The sequence below is a fragment of the Condylura cristata genome, unplaced genomic scaffold (assembly GCF_000260355.1).
Source record: "Condylura cristata isolate star-nosed mole 26May11 unplaced genomic scaffold, ConCri1.0 scaffold00026, whole genome shotgun sequence".
NCBI classification, from domain to species: domain Eukaryota; kingdom Metazoa; phylum Chordata; class Mammalia; order Eulipotyphla; family Talpidae; genus Condylura; species Condylura cristata.
In genome coordinates, this window is record NW_004567127.1 from 15385602 (window position 1) to 15406907 (window position 21306).

The 21306-nt window shown below is 39.3% G+C and overlaps 1 protein-coding gene across 4 annotated transcripts in view; it reads right to left on the reverse strand.

Annotated features, from left to right (window-relative positions):
• The window catches only part of SNX7 (sorting nexin 7), a 506430-nt gene that overhangs the window by 84221 nt on the left and 400903 nt on the right, over positions 1 to 21306 (reverse strand). The window contains exon 5 of one of the 4 annotated variants that reach the window (XM_012730108.1): positions 8336 to 8522. The exons of 1 other annotated variant lie outside the window; for it this stretch is intronic. The gene's annotated coding sequence lies outside the window, so the exon portion shown is untranslated. Of the gene's footprint in view, positions 1 to 1838; positions 1868 to 8335; positions 8523 to 21306 lie in introns of those variants that run through there. 2 more of the 4 variants (XM_012730109.1, XM_012730111.1) reach the window with 2 other exon arrangements.

The following is a 21306-nucleotide window of genomic DNA, read 5'->3' on the forward strand; positions in this document are numbered from 1 at the left end:
GAGCGCGGGGCCGGCTCCTCGCCACCTGGCCTGGGCCTGCTGGAGACGCGGGAGTGGGGCTCCCGGGCTCCGGGTGGGGTGCAGGGAAGGACACTGTCCCCTGGGGGTGGGGGGAGAATGGGGCCCTAGAAGGTAGGAGCAAGGCGTCGCGCCCCAGCCTGGCCCTGGCTTGAGGGCTGCGGAGAGGGGGTCTCCTGGGAACGGGGGTCTGGGAAGGAGCAGTGGAGACCCTTGAACTTCAGGGGACCCAGGGGCAGCCGGGGGCAAGGCAGCCGACCCCATCCGTTCCGCCAAGAGAAAATACCAATACTGTATTTCCTGTATTTTAATGGTCCCTTTCCTTCTTGGGTTTCCAGACTGTCTTCTAAAGGCTAATGCAAAAATAAAAGACGTAGAAAGCTCCGTTGCTTGGAAATTGATTTTTGACCCAGTGACTGGACTCTGTGGTCATTTCACAGTTAAACCAGCGGAGTTAGATTTAAAAGCTACTTTCAAATGTACCTTTACTTCTGGAAGATTTCCTGAAGTTAATGAACAGAAATCTTATCCAGAATTGAGGGCACAGAGCAGTAACTGGACGTTGCCACCAAGAAATAAACTTCAGTCTTTGTGCTGCCAATGCAAACTAATTAGTTGTTCAATGCTTAAAAACTACAAAAAACCCTAAATTCCAAAAATAATATTAGTTGAAAGCAAACTGAGAGATTCTTGAACTATCTTCATGTTTTCTTACTCACTTCACCCCAGCTCTTTTCCCTCGTCAGCCCTGGAAGTAATGACTGTGAAGGTTGTGTAACTAGGGAGATGACTAAAGAATATTTTATTTCAAGAGCCTCTCTTGGAAAAATTTTTAGCCGATTTTTAAATTCTTAATTAAAAAAAATAAAATTCAAAAATAAAAAAAATAGAGATATATTATCTATGGAGAGAGAGGAAATGAGATCTTTGAGGAAATAGAGAATTTCTCTATTCCTGTTTAGAGACTATGGCATGAATAAGTTCTCTCTTCAGTACTTCAATGTAGTTTCCCTCAATTGGAGGTCTAACTACCCCATGAATAGCGAGTCTCCTTCCCATGCTTTAAGGTTTGTACCAAATGTCATCTCTGACCCATCCTTCAGGAATTAGCTCTTGTCCTCTCCCTTTGAGAAAGACCTTCCAATTTAAATTTCCTAATTTAGTATTCATTTTATTATATCTTATGGACTGTATTTCTTACAGATGAATGTTTTACATTCCTTAGTAAAGTATAACCTTTCAAGATTTGGGATCACAGTGTGTATTAATACCACACAATATCAGGTATACTCACTTTAAAAAGCTTTCTGCTGAGATCCATAAGGAATACAAATTATTAAAAGATTCTGTTTTCATTTCTAAATTCATTCTTGCTGAGGTTTGCAAACTGTAATCTGAACCAGGAAATTCTTAAGGATAATGTGATTCACAGAAATGCCAGAAAGCATAGGAAACATGCCCAGAAAATGGGCAAAGCTAACCAAGCCCACACCACTTTGATAGAGTGGAAACTGTGCCACAGAAATCATGTGCAGACACCATTGCCTGAGCCTCTGCTATGGGCATCAGTATCGGTACCACAACCCCCTTGGAGAACTACCACAGCTTTGATGCCCACAAAAATGCCATGCACTCCTGTTTCTCTGGGTTAATAATTTTAGTTGGTGAAGCCCACTTCACCAAGTCCGCAGAGATACTAATGTGGAGAATTTTCTAGACATGGAAAAACTGTACTGATACTGGTAAGGTAAATGAAGTTATTCCTACTACAAATCAAATCCTTGAGTACCCTAAAGTAGTAATTTTGTTTCTTTACTCACCTTCTTTTTCACCCATTCCTGATGAATATAGTTTATTGATGCCTCAAGCACCTGGAAATACAGCCCCCAAAGGGAAAAAATTCAAGGCTACTCATTATTGATACAGATTCCAGTCTGTTCTGCCTATAATTCCACTGTAATCCCGTTAATATTTTGTAACTCTTGGACTACTTTTTTTAGTTTAATTACAAAAATGCTTACTCATTGCCATGAAAAATTTACATTGCCACTTAACAATCTCCGTTTCCCATTAAGTGTGATCAGGTTGTGTTCATTAGTGGAAGATTATTATGTGGGTACACTCACCTTTAAACCAACAGAATCCAAATAAGTACAGTTATAATATCAAGAGGAGCCCCACCCATTCCTGCTCCTTTGTTACAGGGCAGCGAGAGGGGTACCTCGAACCCCCAAACCTGCCTGCTTTAAATAAGTTCTGCTATTCCCTACATCAAGACAAAACATATAAGACCTTTAATGGAAAGAAACTTTAATACAATGAGTGTGCCATACAGAGTAGACAAAGAATATCGTTTCTAAATCAAATACCCGAAGTTACCCATTTCCTCGTGGGTAATAGTCCACCCAAAAGGGATTGGCCCAAAGCAAGGCCTGAAAGCTGCCACAAGACGAAAGCACCTTCTGGCCGGGACCCATTTAGAAAAGGGTCAGAAATGGCCCTTAGGAAGAAAAAAGCAAAATCAAGATAAACGCTGCCATAATCAACCACTCCACAGGTCTCTCACCCACATCTGTTTCAACTAGTCCAGGGCTAAGGAAGAAGAGCTGCTTCTTTACATGTCTCTCTGCTCCATATGGCTCCCTCAGGTCTCCTTCTGGCTCTCCATCCGGATTCCTTCCTCTTCAGTCTCCTCTCCAGATTCTTCTCTGCTCAGCTCCACCCTCCTTTGAGTGGGGCAGGGAACCTGGAACCTCCCCTTTTCCTGGGGACCACCCTGTTACATATTGATTACTGGTTATTCTTATTATAAAAGAGGTAGCATATTTTTTTGATCCTGAGTGTTGCATCGGGCAACACCACACTGACCAAGGAAAAGGGAGTTGTGGAGCAGGCTACATAATGCAGGATCCTGGCCTTTTTATTGTAGACTAATCATACAGCATTAATCATGTGAGAAAGTGAAGAAGAAAGAGAGAATTAGAAGAAGCTGGGCAAAAGGTGGAACTGTGCATCTGCTGATAGTTTGGTATGTAGAACAGCCCTGACTCGTCCAGTCAGGATTTCAATCTTATCAATAGGGCATGCCACTGGGTCAGCTTCTGGGGTCCTTCGTTATACATCAGTCAACTGCACCCCGTGTTCCCGGTCATACCTCATGATGCATACCCTTCCCAGGGTGACCTAGCTTTATGCTTTTAATTCACGTGAAAGGTGCCTCATAGGGTTGGGCTCTTAGAATGGAGGCTGGATAAGCCATTTAGGATTAGCAGACCCACAAGGAGAATATATATCTATCCAAAATTTTCCCTCTTCCCCCACTACCACACATTCCCAGTGGGACCTTCTGAGACTAAAACCAAGTCTAAAGGTGCCCTTTAGTGGAATTCTTGCTAAGGTATGTCACCCTAAAGGCATTGCCCAATGGCTTTGTGCCTTTTTCTGGAACATGTTTTAACTGTCCTTTTATAATGTTGTGTATAAAATATGATGGGAAATAAACCAGTTAGTAAGTTCATGGATGGTCATGCTGGAAGAAGTTTGCTAAGCAGAAGAACAAACCCAGTGTGTCTTTTCCACAAAGTATTGAAACACCAGAAGGTTCACAATCTGCCCAAAATGAGTTCTTAGAAGGTTAAACTTCAAAGAATGAAGAGTAAGGATTGTCAGTAAAAAACTCAGAGTGATGTAGAGAAGTTAGGAATGTAGCAAGGGAAGGTGAGCAGATTACAACTCCCACAGGGGAAGGGGTTTTTAGTGAGATACTGATGAGGTAGTTTCTTAGGCTACTTTATGTATTCTGTCTAGGTGGACTGCTGGCTTCTGGCTTCCACAGGCATTGCTGAAATCTCTTGCTTCATTTCTAGCTGTCGTTTTTTTCTCATTATTGTCTTTCTTCTTGGTCAACAGATGTTTTCTCCGTCATTGAATTTGGTCTGGGGTCTCTGGCCAGTAGAAGCCTGCAGGGTGCTTATCAGACTGCCTGTCTCAGGATAAACTACATGTTCCTCCAGATCATAATGCAAGCAGGCCCCTGACAGTTGCTGCTTTAGCAAGTTGAACTCTTAGCCTTGTGAGAACCAGTTCTCCTTAAAAGGGAGGAAAGTCCATGTTGTTGAGTCAATGCAGACACATATCCCTTCCACCATAGTTGTCCAGCCAGGACCTTAAAGAACCAGGAAACAAATAATTAAGGCCTTTAATTGTAGGCCTCAGAATCCAGCAAGCAAAGAGTTAATTAAGGCCCCCAATTGTTGACTCTCAGCAGGAGGTTAGGGTATTAGGCTGATTTACTGAAAGCATACTCTTTGAGCAATTAATGTTAAATGAACTCCTTAAGGGCACTTTGAGTCCCCTCTGATTTGCTCTAGGACAGTGATGTCATTGACAAACTCTCCCACCCCCACTCCCAGTTTGATTTACTCAGGGGTAAAAATGTCTAATAAAACAATTTATTTTGATAACCAGTTTGCAACCAACCCCATTCTGTTTAAACAGCCCCTTAGTCCATCAAGAATCCATGGCATCCATACTTGCTTCCTTCTGGACCAGAAATTCACACCAGCCTCATTAACATACTAAGCCCCTCCCACTCCCCAGGGGAGGAATTGAATTGCCATTTTTTGAACAGGAGGTGTTTGGAGAAGAAGGCACTATTTCTGCTCATATTCAGATGAGTAGTACTGACAAATATCCCCAACATCCAACCAAGACTTACTTAGCTTCTCTTTACTGTCCTTTACAAAAAACAAACAAACAAACAAACAAACAAAACCTTTCTAGCCCTTTTTTAAAAAAATTTTAAACTTTTTATTAAGACATACAAGAGCAGGGATGCAGGCCAGAGGTGTAGGGAGTGAGAGGATTCACCAGAGACAGAATGAGGTGCAGAACAGGTGAATGGACTGAAATACACTGCTCAGGGGAGCAGGGGGCAAGACAGGAGAGTCCTGCTGCACCATGTGGGTCAACTCTCTGGCCAGGGTTCAAACTCATGCTGTAGTGGCTGGTGATAGCTTGATAGTGCTAAGACTTCTGTTGCACCACCAGAGAGGACCCCCCCATCCCGCCCCTTCCAGCTCTTACCCAGAGAGGAAGTCTGTGGGATATTCACATTCTTCTTCCTTGATTATCTGTACAGGAGGTAAACTTCTCCACCTCCAAGAAAAGTTGTGTCTAGTCTATTCAGGGTGTATTCAAACCATGAACACACGGAGTATAGGGACACCATGACTGCTTGACATGAGAGGTCATGGAACAAGAACTGGGAGAGCAATAGCATTAGCATCTATAGAACAATTATTCTAATAGAACTTACTATTTGATCATATAAATTCACCAGGTGGGCTTTTGGAAAAGCATTGCCATGGAATACAAATGTGCGTTTATTCTAGGACCATGCAAGAAGCCCATAATATACACTGTCCCAAACCTGCTTAACCACAGGTGCTACCCCTAGGTGTTTCTTCTCAATCACATCAGCTCAAATCTCTAGCCCTTGTCTGTGTGACAATGTAGAGTTTTCATCCTATTCTATCCCTCCTGCATAGTGCGCAGAGAGATATGTACTCTGGAGAGGATTTCTCTTTTTCATGCCCCTTTCCTTCTTCAGTATTCTTCTAGATGATCCCAGCATATGATAAAGGACCATCTGCAAAATGGTTTTGAAAGTTTTCCCCTGCAGGGAATTGTTCAGGTGGTACTGCCTATGATCACTCCTACTTGGAGAGAAAATTCTTTGGGGTCGGTCCATTTTCGTATATTCCATTTCCATGAGCATATGGTATGCTGAAGGCATATTCAATTTAATGATTTTTAAAATATTATAGTACTGGCCCTCCCTGGTGGCATAACAGGTTAAAGCACAGCACTAAGAAGCTAAAAGCCACTTCAGCATGAGTTTGATCCCCAGCCCTGAGGAGACCCACATGGCGAGGCAGATCTTCCTGACCCGTCTGCTGCTCCCCTCAGCAGTGTACTTCGTCAGTCAGCCTGTTCTGCTCCCCACTCTGTCTCTGGTGAATCCTCTCACCACCCCTGCACCTCTGGCCTGTATCCCAGTTCTGTATGCATAAATAAATAAATCTTTAAAAATATATATTATAGTAACTGTTTCATAATGAACTCTTCAGGCCATTCTGATGTCCCATGCCTAAATATTTGATCCTTGCCAGAATCCCATAGCAAATCAAAGGCTTGCTGGTTTCATAAGTGTGGAAAAGTAGTAATATTTTGCTTTAAAACTTTATAGTGTTTCAGAATTTGTTATAGGCCCAGAGAACATCATTATTTCCACTGACTCATCAATAATGTTATTGGGAATAGCTAATTGGTGCTGAATTTGAATCAGATAATTTTGTAAGTACATTTATGGACTTATGTACTCATGTAAATCTTGCAAATACCTTATATGTAGATGCTATTACTGCCATTCCCAGATGGAAGAAATGGAAAGCAGAGATGTTTAGTATCTTGCCCAAATTAAGTGTAAGCATAACTAATTTACTGCTCAGTGAAACAAGTGTTATATATTTTATCTTTTAAAAAAGAAGATTTATAAGGATATTTGGGAATTCTTGTAACCTGAAGTTTGTAGAATAGATAATTCTACAATCCTCCCACTACAAACCTTGACCAACTATTACAACAACCTTTAAATGCATGATTGAGCTTGTTAGAAAGTAATTTATTTCTAGGTGCAAGAAACAAAGTAATCATAAGAGAATGAGACTAAACATTTGTGCAGATATGCTGACTGCCCTCAGGGTGGAATGGGAGGATTGGCCTGAATAATCTAAAAGTCTGAATGATCAGGAAGGAATAATGGAAGTGTAAAATGCAAAAGATTCACTCAATAATAAAACTCTTTTGGATTATGTCAGGCTGTTACAGGGCAGAAGGAGGGGTACCCTGCGACCCCCAAACTGCTGCTTTAAATGGGTTCTGCCATCCATTGCATCAACAAAATACCCTCTAGTGCATAAGACTTTCAGTAGAAAAAAACCACTTAAATGCTATGATGTGCAATAAAAAGGAGAAAAAGAATATAGTTGAAATAGTTTCCAATTAATCATCCAAGGTTACCCACCTATTAATGAATAAATGTCCAGCAAAACAGGGCTGGCCCTGAGGCATCCTTGGTGGCTCAAAGCGTTAAGTCTCAGCACTTTGAAGTTACCAGCGGCTATTGCCGCACAAATTCTATCCCTGACCAGGGAGTTAACCCACATAGCCCAGCAGACCTCAACGTGCCTCTTCTGTCCATTGAGGGGTTTATCTTTCCCATGTGGAACCTTGTAAAGGTAATCCCCAGGAAAAGGGGAATTTCAGGTTCCCTGTCATACCCTGTAAGTGGGTGGAGTTGAACAGGGAGGAGAAACTCTAGAAGACTTAAGAAGAGAAGAGACACATGAAGAGCTGTGCTTGCTTGCTTGCTTGGCTTTGGACTTGTAGGAGAAACTTGAAAGACATGTAGATGAGAGACCTGTGGTGAGACTGACAGTGGCAGCCTTTATCTTGATTTGGTTTTAATTTTTCTCCTTTCCTTCCAGACTTGCCTGGCCCCTTCTGTCCATTTTCAGTGGGTCTCCACCAGAATGTGCCTTAGACTTCTGAAAAGCTTTTGGAGCTCAGCTGTCTTGCTTTGGGCCAACCCTGTTTTTTGTTTTTCTTTTTCTTTTTTAAGATTTATTCATTTATGGGCCCTCCCTGGTGGCGCAGCGGGTTAAAGCACTGCACTGAGAAGCTAAAGCCATTTCTGCATGAGTTCGATTCCCGCCTGCCCCGGAGGTGACCACATGGCGTGGCAGACCTCTCCTGACCCGCCCGCTGCTCCCCTCAGCAGTGAACTTCGTTGATCTGCCTGTTCTGCTCCCCACTCTGTCTCTGGTGAAGCCTCTCACCGCCCCTGAGCCTCTGGCCTGTACCCCAGTTCTGTATGTACAAATAAATAAATCTTAAAAAAAAAAAAAGATTTATTCATTTATGCATACAAGAGCTGGGTTGTGGGCCAAAGGTACAGAAGGGCGAAAGGATTCACCAGAGAGTGGGGAGCAGAACAGGTGGATCTACTGAAATACACTGCTGAGGGGAGCAGCAAGTGAAACAGAGAGGTCTGCTATAGCTCCCTTGTAGGGGATCTAACTCATGCAGCAGTGGCTGCAGATAGCTTCATAGTCCTGAGACTTAACCCCTTATGCCACCAGGGAGGCCCCCTATTCAACACATTGAAAAAGAATAAAACTAACTACAAATTACATAAAAGAGAACAAATTATCTGCAATGACAGTTAATATTTTGCACTTTGTTCCACACTGACTCTGTTGCCTGTTCTGTGATAATGGAGTTGTGTCTTGTCAATGTTTCTCACTTATTCCTTGGCTTAATCTCATCAGCGGGGAGCTGCAGGGTCACTGGAGGAGAAAGGGTTTTCCTCTTTCTCTTTCTGTTGTGACTTGTACCAGAATCCTGTGAAGAGTTGTTTCTCTGCGTTGTCCATAAGTTTCCTGCAGGACACAGATAATTTTTGTTAATGGTATTTGACCCAATATCAAACCTTGCACAGAAATGGTGGCACATGGAGAGACCCAAATATCATGAACTTGCCCCCAGGCCAAGTTGTGATGCCACATATACTCTCCTCAGCTCCGGGCAAAGACAGACACCAGTGTCACTAGAGGTCAGCTGTCGCCTGGCCTGTGCCTTACACAGCAACACTGAGCTGCGCCAAACTCCTGAAGAGGGGACTCCTCAAGGTCTTGATTTGAACAGTGTACCACAGTTTCTCCTGTCATCTAATAGGTTTTATGTTTTTAAGATATATTTATTTATTTATGCATAGAACTGGGATATAGAACACAGGTTCAGGGGGTGAGAGGATTCACCAGAAAGTGTGTAAGGAGCAGAACAGCCTGACCCACTGAAATATACTGCTAACGGGAGCAGAGGTGAGACGGGAGAGGTCTGTTGTGCCATATGTGGGTCACCTCCCTGGACAGGCATTGAACTCAGGCTGTCAAAGTGAAAGTGCTGAGACTTGAACCCCTATGCCACCAGGGAGGCCCTCATACGTTTTATATTACAGTGCTTCCTAAGGGAAGATTTCCTAGTGTCATCAATGAGGTCCTTCACTGATTTTTCAACCATTCAGGAATTCAAGTTGTTACTTGCCCAAAGACATCTGGATTTAAGCCCTGAAAGGGAAGGAAGCTTGCCCTTGGGATTTTTTCTCAGTTCAAGGATAGTATTTACATTTTATACCTTGTATTTCCATTTCATTTAGAATTGTTTTTCTGACTCTCACTAAATAATTCTTCCTAGTTTCAGCCCTTGGTTAATAAATATTCCCCATTCAAAGGACTCTGGTTCTAACTTCTGACTGAACTGCAAACATAATAGAATTGGTACCAGTGGTGATTTCAGCATATAACCTGTAAAATGGAATCCTGGGAATGTCCTTACAACTAGCTGACCGGAAAAGAAAAACCGTGAGCCTAGCTTATAGGTGGATCCTCACACTATGCCAGCCAGCACCACCTGAACATGAGCTGTATCTATAGCATCACTCAAAGACAAACCCAGACAGCAAAGAAGGAAAATCCTCCAAATGGTCAGAACTTCCACTTTTGATTGTCCCCTTAGTCTGGAGAGTGAAAATAGACAGAAATAAGTGACTATTAATTCATGGGTAGTTTCAATTGTTTTAGTTTGATGGTAAGGCCTTGGAAGGAATCATAATGGAAAATTGGTGAAAAGGAAGCTTCTGGAAGAAGTGTGTTGATGAGCTTTTAGAATGGCACAGACTGTGAAGATAATAATGGGTATGCAATATGCACCAAAGGACCACCACTGCAGAGGCCATTCTTAGTGGTCAGATGGCCAAAATACAGACTGCAGGACTGAACCTTCTTAGCCCAGTCACTGCATTTCCTATTTAATAGGCCTGTAAACTAAGTGGTTATAGTGCCAGATTGCAATTTAAAATGTCCAAGTAAATTCTTTGAAGGACATGATTGCTTAGGACATGATTGTGTGTGTGTGTGTGTGTGTGTGTGTGTGTGTGTGTGTAGCCATCAGTCCAAAAACTTCAGTACCTACTATAAACCATACAGTATACCTGTTTGGAAGATAAAAAGATGATGCTATTTCTTCCAGGAAGGCTTCCCAGAACCCGCATATTTGGAAATCCCCTTTATGTGTTCCCTGAGTAACCCCACCCCCTACAATTCTCATGTCTTCTCTTTCTGTTTAAATGGACAATGCTAGAAGTCTACCTTTACAGTTGACTTAAAAACTAGTAACTGGTATCCTATTTCATCAAAGTTTGAAACTACCTGATGGGAACAGAACCATCTTTGAATAATAGATGTGTCAATACCAACCTTCTTGCCTTGTGATCACTGTTGCTCCCCTTACCTGTTTCATGTTTGGAAACTCGCCCTTGGTGGTGTGCACTAACCATGCAGGTTGAGAGATGGTGTGTGGAGTGGGCCCTGAGCAATGTCTGGTAGGAAGCAGCACAAAATGAAAGGAAGTTGTAAGTCCAGAGCAATTTCTATTAAAGTTTTAAATTCTAAAATTGGGACTGAATGTGCAAAGGTTAAATAACTACCCAACATCAAATAGCTAGTAAACCACAGGGGCAGGATTTCATTCCTGGGCAGTATGGATCAAAAACTCTATGCTTTTAACATTGTGTCATATTTTCTTCTCACTTGGTGGCACAGAATTATACTTCATTATATTAAATTTGGCATTTTCCCCAATATACTTGGGGAAACAGTTTATTTGTAATGCTTATTAAACACTTTGTTTGCAGACAGTTTGTTTCTAATATTTGCGAAATGACTGTAAAATAAAAACAGGCCCAAAATGGAGTGGTCATGCCAAGTCCCACTAAGACATAGCTTAAACTAATTACAATTTCAGCCGCTCCCAACAGGGGAAATTTAAACGGAAAATTCTGGAGTTTCCTGGTCAGCATATGTGAGATAATCTGTAAGATAAGGCTTACTTGCTTTCCCTTAAGGGAGGTGTTTTGCCTGAAATAATGTCTCTTTTCCTTTGCTAATAACCTTGCTCTGCCTACTTTTGACTATAAAAACTTTGCATTTTGTATAGTTCTTTGCAGGCCTTTTCAATTTACTAGATGGGATGCTGCCAGATTCATGAATCATTTAATAATAAAAAAAATACTTACTTAAGGAAATACTGCTGTTAAAAATATGCTTGAGGGACCTCCCTAGTGGCACAGGGGTTAAATTCTCAGTACTATCAAGCTATTGCCAGCCACTGTGGCATGAGTTTGAGCCTCAGCCATGGAGCTGATCCACATGGCGCAGCAGACCTCTCCTCATCTGCCCTCAGCAGTGTATTTCCATAGAAATGCCTATTCTTCCCCCACTCTGTCTCCAGTGAATCCTTCCTCCCTCCCACCTCTGGCCTCTACCCTAGTTCTTGCATTCATAAATAAATAAAAAAATATAAGTCTTTTTTTTTTTTTTAAAAAATGCACTTGGGGAGTTGAAGAAGCAAAGGAAATCATCTTAGCAGCCATGTCCCCATGCTTCTAACATAAAGCAGATCAAGCTTCAGGAAGTATAGCATCAAGGTTTCATAGCCATCCTGGCTATAACAAGAATTTTTATTAGCTTAACAGCTCTCAACTCTATTCTCTTCTAGGTCTGTAAAGTGTGTATACTCGTTTTTTTTGCATGTTTATTCACGGTAATCTCAATTTTATAATTTCCAATAAGATCTGTTGGGGGTAATTTGCTACTTTATAATGTCAAAGCATAGTTTTTTTGATAAGAAAAATCACGTAATAGTTAAGTTTGGGGAAGGGTAAAAATCAGAAGTTTCAATTTAGATATGTTAACTTTGAGAGACCTTTTAGTGTCAAGTAAATATGTTGAATAGGCAGCAATTGTGAATGGAGTTTCAGCAAAAATCTAGGCAGGAGATATAAAACATGTGTGTCATGAGTATGTAGATGAGTATGTAGATTAAAACTATGAGATTTAATGAGCTCACCAAATATGTAGGGCTAGAGAGGCAATCTGAAGACAGGCTGTGGTGTTCTCATGTTTAGGGTTTGGGAAGATGAAAGGAAACCAGCAAAAGAAACTGAGAAAAAACATAAGTGAGCGAAGAGATAATAATTTAGAAACATTTACAATTTTCAAACACAGATATGCACTGTGAGGATAAATAATCCATATGGTGAAATTATGCAATATTTGCTATTGGAATGAGGAGAAAACAAGTATTTTAGTTTCATAAAAGAAGAAATGTATTCTGTGTCTATATATTTGCTTCTGCACAAGTAGAAGCATTCTGATTATCTTGGATAAGTTAATAAAAATGTGCTAAGTAGTTTTAAGGCAAATTTGAAAAAGTTTTTCAGATAAAATAAAGTCTGAAGTAAAATAAATCTGAACACCAGGAAAGCAAATATTAAATATAAAATTAACCAGTCTTCAAAATTCTCCTTTTGAGAGAAACTTGAGTGTTTCCCTAACTTTTCAACTCAATATACTCTGTGAGGAGACATACATGAAGAATTTTAGGTATTCACATTTTTACATTCTGATTTTACCTAGAAATATTATCAGAATGATAGTGGAAACAACAAAAGAAGTCATAATTGCAACCCCATACAAAATCAATTTGGTTTGTATTGTCACTTACAAAGATGACTATGTCTTTCATTTAAAGATAAAATACTAGGAACATTTCATCCCAGGGAAGTGAAAGTAGAATTGGCATGTGGTTTGATGTCAGAGCTAGGAAAAGGTTGTTTAGAGTGCTGGGACTATTTTTTATCTTCTCTTCAGATTTAGAACTAATGCAACATATACTCAGATGTAGATACACTGTCAGCAACTCACTTTTATAAAGTCTGTCATTCATTATTTTTTCTGGTTTCCACTTTAATATTATACCCAAATATACATGCCGGACTGAAATAGTCTAAATGTTCTGATGTTTATCAAACTGAATTAACCTGAATTTGCCTTTGACAAAAACTTTTGATTTATTATTTATTGTGTGACTGTATTCTATACTAGTGTAATCATAAAAACAAACTGTAGAACTTCAAAGAAAGGACTATTCAAAAAGACGTTGATTTGTAGCACGATGTGCTAAAATCACATCGTTTATAATTTCTGGGAGGTGGGGCAGGGATTTGCTGATGTCTTCATCTCCTAGTACAGTACTTGGCGCTACATTCATATTAATCCGTGTCTTATCCGATATCTTAGTAGACAGCACTGCTTAATGGCACTAGAGAAATTTCTAATAGAGCTATCAAATGATTCTTAAAACATGAGCAAGTTTTGGAAGGAGAGAAGAGAAAGCTATGGTACCCAAGCAGAGACAAAAAGCTCAGGGACACTGCGTGTAGAGCCTCTTCAGAGTCTAGATATGGTTCACGCACAATAGGAAAAGCTGTGGATGTGATCAGGTTGTCAAGAGCCTGGCACACCTCCATCCTCGCAACTTTTCACTATGTATTGCAGGCACTGCAGAGCTGTTAAGTATTTCTAATACACAGAAATTCTGTGATATGATGATATGTTAATGATTTTGACCAAAAGGTTAAAAAGTATCATTTCTGGGCCCTCCCTGGTAACGCAACGGGTTAAAACGCAGCACCATGAAGCCCGCGGCAGCCGCTTCAGTGCGAGTTTGATCCGCGGCCAGGGAGGTGACCCACATGGCACAGCAGACCTCTCCTGTCCCCCTGCTGCTCCCCTCAGCAGTATCCTTTGTCGATCTGCCAGTTCTGTTCCCCACTCTGTCCCTGGTGAATCCTCACACTGCTCCTGTACCTCTGGTCTGTACCGCAGTTCTGAATGCATAAATAAATAAATATAAAAATTCTGCTTGAAATGCATACACACATTTACATGCAGAAGAATGCTAGACAGGGAATATAATTAAAAGGTTGTCCAATGGGCTACCTGTACTGCTTGTCTACCCACATTCCTTTTTCTTCTTCTGTTCCCTTTTTACACCTTTACTCAATGAGCCTGGAAGCTCAACAATTAACCACTGGATTTTCTTCTCTTTATATTACATGAAGAACTACTTTCAACATTTCTTGTAGTGTATGGTCAATGTTGGCAAATAGTTTTAGCTTCTTTTTGTCTATGAAGGTCTTCATTCCTTCCTCATATGTGAAGAAGAGTCTAGCAGAATAGTATTCTTACATGGAAATCTTTATCTTTACATATTTCAGATTTGTCACCCATTCTTTCTTTGCCCATGGTGTTTCTTCAGAGAAATCTGACGCAAACCTAATGGGAGTATCTTCATACGTTATATGCTACTAGTCCCTAGACAATTTTAATATTCTTCATGCTAAACTCTTGGTAGTTTCATAACTGTGTGTCTTGGTTGATGTCTTATTATATTTAAATGATGAGATATTATTTTAGCTTAATGAACTGGTCTATCTAGTTCTTTCTCAGACATTGGAAATTTTCCTTTATTTGAGTATTTTCTCTCACTCATCTCCCTCTGTGAGGAGTTAGACCATGTGGATTTATTAGATATTTTTAGGGTGTTGAACACCTTTTAATATCCACCCCCAAATAAGCATACATTCTTTGCAAGTGTAAGTGGAACATTCTACAGGAAGCTTGCATGTTGGGTCAAAAAACATGTGTCAATAAATTCACGAGTATTGAAATCATATCAAACATCTTTGTTCACAATTGCACCAAGGTGAATCAAGTACCAAAAAAAAGCAGGACAAAAACCTCACAACAATGAGTGACAAGTGAGAAATTGAAAGAGGGAATTTCAGAATATCTGGAGGTGAACAGAACTTATACCCAAGCTATCAAAAATCAATGGGACAGTGCAAACATGGTACTAAGTAGCTGTAAACAGCAACACAGGCCCAATCAAGAAACAAGAATGAGTTATGCTTAACTAAATGATCTTACTTCTCACCTAATGGACTAGATAAAGAAGAGCAAACAAAATCAAATGTCGTATGAGGAAGGAAGTAATAAAATTAGAGCAAAACTAAATGATAAAGTTCAAATGATTAATTAAATAAAAAACTGATTCTTTGAAAAATTCAACAAAATATACAAAACTAATAGGCTCATCAGAAGAAGGGAGAAAACGCTAGCAAGTAGAATCAGAAACAAAAGATAAATTATAATGGACATCTGAGAGATGAGAGAATCTTAAGAGAATACTATGGAAATCTTTTTGCCTAAGTTTATTTTATTTAGTTATTTATTTTTAAAGATTTATTTCATTTAGTTATATATACAAGGACTGGGGTGTAAGCCAGAGGTATGGGGAGTGAAAGGATTCACCAGAGACATAGCAGAGAGCAGAACAGGTCAATCTACTGAAATACACTGCTGAGGGGGAGCAGCAGGTGAGACAGGAGAGGTCTTGCTGTGCCATGTGGGTCACCTCCTTGGCCAGGGATCAAACTTGTGCAGCAGTGGCTGGTGATAGCTTAATAATGCTTAGACTTACCCCTGCACCACCAGGGAGGCCACTTTTTGTCTAGGTTTTTTTAACCTATAAGAAATGGGAAAATTTGGGCCCTCCCGGGTGACTCAGCAGGTTAAAGCACTGCACTAAGAAGCTTAAGCCACTTCTGCCACATGAGTTCGATCCCCGCCTGCCCCGGAGGAGATCCTCTCCTGACCCGCCTGCTGCCTCCCCTCAGCAGTGTACTTTGATCATCTGCCTATTCTGCTCCCCACTCTGTCTCTGGTGAATCTTCTCACACTCCGCATCTATGGCCTGTACCCCAGTTCTGTATGAATAAATAAATAAATCTTAAAAAAAAAAAAGAAATGGGAAATATTTTAGAAATATACAGCCTTCTGAGACTGAATAAGGAAGAGATAGAAAGCCTGAACAGACTACACAAGAAAGGCAATAGAAACAGTAATGAAGTGTGAAAAGTCTCCCTCAAAATAAAAATCCAGGACCAAAGTAATACCAAACTTCCTTTCTCAATCACTTCAAAATGTTGAATGTGAGGGAATGCTTGCAGACACATTTTATGAGGCTAACATAACTCTGATACCAAAAGAAAGCAAAGATATAACAAAAAAAAGAAAACTACAGACCAAGATCCATGATGAACAAAGATGCAAACATTAGCAAAAAAAAATCTTGGCAACCCAAGTTCACTAGTGCATTGAAAGGATCATAATCATGTTCAAGTGGAGTTTATTCCAGGGACACAAACATGTTTTAATAAAAAAATTGACTCACAAGTGAATAAGGACTTGGATGTGAGACCAGAAATCATAAAATATAGAGGAAACATTCAAAGCAATGCATGACATTTGGCAACCCTGATAATATTTATGGATTTGCCTTTGACAGCAAGAGAAACAAAAATTAATATAAACAATAGCAGTATATCAGACTAAAAGCTTTTGTATAGGGAAGAAATTATCATTAAAACAGAAAGACACCCTACTGAATGGGAGAAAATATTTGTACATCATAGCTCTAACAGAGGGCTCATATGCAATATCTATAATAACCCATACACTCAACAAAATGAAAGTAAACAATGAATCAAAAAATGAGAAGCACTAATCAGGAACTTCTCCAAAGATGACATAAAGAAGACCAGAGGCATATGAAAAATACTCATTTATCACTTAACATCTGGCAATACAAATCACAACTAGAGATACCATCTTACACATACCCATATATCAAAAAGACCGGAAATCATAAGTGTTAGTAATGATGGAGAAAAAGAAGATCTCTTATACTGTTGGTGGGAATGTGTGTGGTGCTTATTTAAAATTTTATAAATAAATTTACGGTGTGATTTAGCATTTCCTCTCCTAGGTATCTACCCAAAGGAGGCAAAAATACTAATTCAAAGGAATATGTTAATTCCTATGCTCATTGAAGCTCTATTTACAGAATCCAAACTATGGAAAAAAATCTAAGTGTCCAAAGAAGAAGAAATGGTGTATGTATGTGTATACACATGTGTGTGTGTGTGTGTATGCATTCAATGGAGTACTACTCAGGTATAAAAAAGATGACCTTTTACCATGTGCAACTATAATGCTAAGCAATCTAGGTCAGAAGGAGAAAGATAAGTGCTAGATGGTTTTACTTGTGGGATATAAACAAAGAATCAGACAATAACAAATAAATAACCATCCCTAGAAGTCTGTCAAGTTGATGCTACCATAGAAGGAGGTTGGAGTATGGAAGTGAGACTATAGAAGGGGACTAAAGGATTAATTAATTAATTAATTAATATTAATTGTAAACCAATATTAAAATAAAGCAATGGTTTAAAAACCTATATTTGATTATATTTATATATTTATATATATTTATATTTATATTTAATATATTTATATTTAATCTATAAATGATATGATTATGTGATCATTAAATGTTTGAAAGTGAATTGGGGAACTAAAGAGTCAAAGTGACTAGTACAGAAGTAATGTGAAGTTGGGGAAAACACACAACCTTGCAAATGCTTAACAGAGATAACTGTTTGTAACACATAGAGGTGTCATTCCAGAAATTCTGTCCAAATAGAAGACTAAGGAAATAAGTAAGGCTCAGACTGAAAAAATGAAGCCAGACAGTTTGGAAGTTGAGACAAATGGTCTCCTAAAGTTCTGGGTGAGGCAAGGAGACATCTAAGAAGTCTGGGTAAGAGAATCCAATGCTATTATCACGTAGGAATTTTCAGGTGAATTGGCTAATGTGGTTGCTTAAGCTTTAGATTTTAAACTAGAAACAGTGATGACAATTTCCAAATGCTACTGGTTTGTGGGATCAACACTATTAGGTTGTGCTGCTGTATTGCCACTGGGCTTAAACAACAAGGTATCCAAAAGGCACCTGGTATGGGTTGATCTAAAAGTCAACACAGAGACAAAGTGCATAAAGTTTCAGTCACATCCTAGAAAACCAACTTTTAAAGTTTTCACATCAACATATTTCAAATATGACAGTTTTCATCGTGATGATTATAAAGTCTTAAGCAAAGACTTTTTCATGACTTACACTGTTATTTGATGCAATTACTAGGCATTCATTGATATTTCAAAGAGAAATGTTCCATAAATGTTTTCTTTCTTAGTGTTTTTAAAAATCAATCTGGATTACTACATCAGTGACTCATATTTTACCTTGATTTTGTCAGTATCATTGATGATTGAGTAGCTTTTAAAAAGTATTTGATGCTAATGCTTAGTAATTAAAATATTATGAACAGCTTGTGTGAGAGAAAGTGAGTGACTTTTGCCTTTTCACTAATATTTCAATGAGAAAGAAACATTAGGTGGGACAAAATCTACTACAAAAATATATATTATATATGTAAATATATAGTGATATCGGAAGCTTAAAAAACTTTTTAAAAATAAAGTTAAACTCAACAGAATTTATTTTTGAACATTCATCACATTTTAAATTCACAAAAGAAATTGCTATTCAGCATAATTGTGAAAGTTTTATGTGTCTATTTTAGTGATTAATATGTAGAAACTTTCAACTTGGTAATATGGTGAAATAAGTTAATTTTGTATAGTATTAAAATAATGTTAAAACATTTTATCACAATATAATATAATGTAGTAATTATAATATATTCATTTTATCTCAGAATTACAGTGATGCTTATTTGACTACATTCTATTTTGAGGTGTAATATAAAAGTGAGATAAAATATAAAATGTTACTGGCCCTCCCTGGTGGCGCAGCGGGTTAAAGCACAGCACTGAGAATCTAAAAGCCGCTTCCGCATGAGTTCGATTCCCACCTGCCCCGGAGGTGACCACATGGCGTGGCAGACCTCTCCTGACCCGCCCGCTGCTCCCCTCAGCAGTGTATTTCGTTGATCTGCCTGTTCTGTTCCCCACTCTGTCTCTGGTGAAGCCTCTCGCCGCCCCTGAGCCTCTGGCCTGTACCCCAGTTCTGTATACACAAATAAATAAATCTTTAAAAAAATATATATATATAAAATGTTACTTATTCATTTGGATGTTTTACATAAAACATTCTTCTTCACAATATTATTTAAAAATCCCCCAATAGGAGAAAGTAGGGTATAATGATTGAATGTGAAGTTTTAAATTCAGAATGGTGGTCAGAAAATTCTGACTTTGCTCTTCACCAACTAAATGATGATGATTTAACACCTCTAAGCCCTAGTTTTTTTTCATCTCTAAAACAGAACTAATAATAGTTATTGGAAGTGAATGAAATAACCCATGAGAAAACACTTAGTAAAATGCCTTGTCAATTGTGAGTACCAACGGAGTACATTTTTACTAAGAAAAAGAATACCATGCTTATTTTCAGAAGCCCTCTGGCAGTGCACTATGGGCTGTCAGAGCTATTAGCAATTAAAGACCATATGTTGAGATGAATATGTTGAATTGTACATTAAAAAATTCAGACTCTGGCCCTCCCTGTTGGCGCAACGGGTTAAAGCACAGCACTAAGAAGCCTGAGCCACTTCCGCATGAGTTCGATTCCTGCCTGCCCTGGAGGTGACCCACTCTGTCTCTGGTGAAGCCTCTCACCCTCCGCATCTCTGGCCTGTACCCCAGTTCTTATGAATAAATAAATAAATCTTTAAAAATAAAAAATTCAGACTCTAATAGAATCTGTCTCTTACAAAGATATGACATAGAGAAACACTTTTAAAATCCCTACCTAGGCTACTTTACAGGAACTATCTAAAGCTCCAAACAGGTGATACATCTGTATCACAAAGAATGTTATCATCTATGGTACCGAATATAATGGTTATTTACATGTTCCCGGTCAGGTTTATATCTTGGAGTTAGGATAGTACTTCTCAAATTTATTTTTAAGCTTAGAATTCCTTTTTCAAGTGAAATCTTCAAGACATCAACTATCAGTAGAAGTAGATAATTCTAAGTCATTAGCAACTTGATTAAAATGAGTTGATTTAGCTATTTTTTTAAAAAGATTTATTTATACACACAAAATCGGGGTACAGGCCAGAAGTACAGGGGTGGTGACAGGATTCATCAGAGACAGTGGGGACCAGAACAGGCAGATCATCAAAGTACACTGCTGAGGGGAACAGTGGGCAAGATAAGAGAGGTCTGCTGCACCATGTGGGTCACCTCCAGAGCCAGGGATCAAACTTGCACTGAAATGGCTGTGGCTAGCTTGCAGTGCTGCATCCTAACCTGTTGTGCCACCAGAGAGGGACTATTATTTTATTTATTTAAGATACCTAAACACAAGTTTTTTCTAGCTTCCTGATTCATCCTTTTAAACACTAGCTACAATTTCACTTCTTCTGTAAGAAAATGTATCCTGGAAAAATAGATTAGTCACAGGGGAGAGTAGTTAAAAAAAATCACCCAAGTAAGGCATAGCTTGAAGAGAATTTAACAGTAAGAACTAGTTATATAGCTACTATAGGGTTGACAAAATACAAGACATGCGCAGCCAAAAAATGACACAAACAGGAAGAATCTACCAGAGAAGTTTCAGGAAACAAAGGGAAGAGGTTGGGGGTCACCAGAACTAAAAGCTCAGGAGTGTGGTTCCACAGAGCTGAACCGAAGTCCTTGAAGGAGGAAGCCATGGCCAACTTGGCTGTTGATGACTCCAAAGAAAGACCAAGATTGTTCTGGACACCTTGAAAGAATGTGGAAGCTGAAATCAACTGTTGCTATGAGAACAATTGACTACTGAGAAATAGTATCAGCCCCCAAAACACAAAGGGGGGAACCTCTCAAATGCTCTGCTTGCTCTCAATCTCCTTTTATATTTAATTTTTTTATTAATAATATACGGGTTCCTCAACCCCATCAAAAAATGGGCAGAAGAGTTAAAAAGACACTTCTCCAAAGAGGAAATGCAGATACCTAACAAGCATATGGAAAAAAAAAAAAAAAAGTTCAACATCACTTGCAATAAGGGAGATGCAAATTAAAACAATGAGATACCACCTCACTCCAGTGAGAATTGCATATCTTTTTCCTTTCTTTTTTTTTTTTTTTTAAAGATTTATTTATTTTTTCATACAGAGCTGGGGTTCAGGTCAGAGATGCAGAGGGTGAGAGGATTCACCAGGGACAGAGTGGGGAGCAGAACAGGCAGATCAACGAAGTACACTGCTGAGGGGGCAGGTCAGGAGAGGTCTGCCACACCATGTTCCGGAGCAGGCAGGGATGGAACTCATGAGGAAGTGGCTTAATCTTCTTAGTGCAGTGCTTTAACTTGCTGTGCCACCAGGGAGGGCCCGAGAATGGCATATCT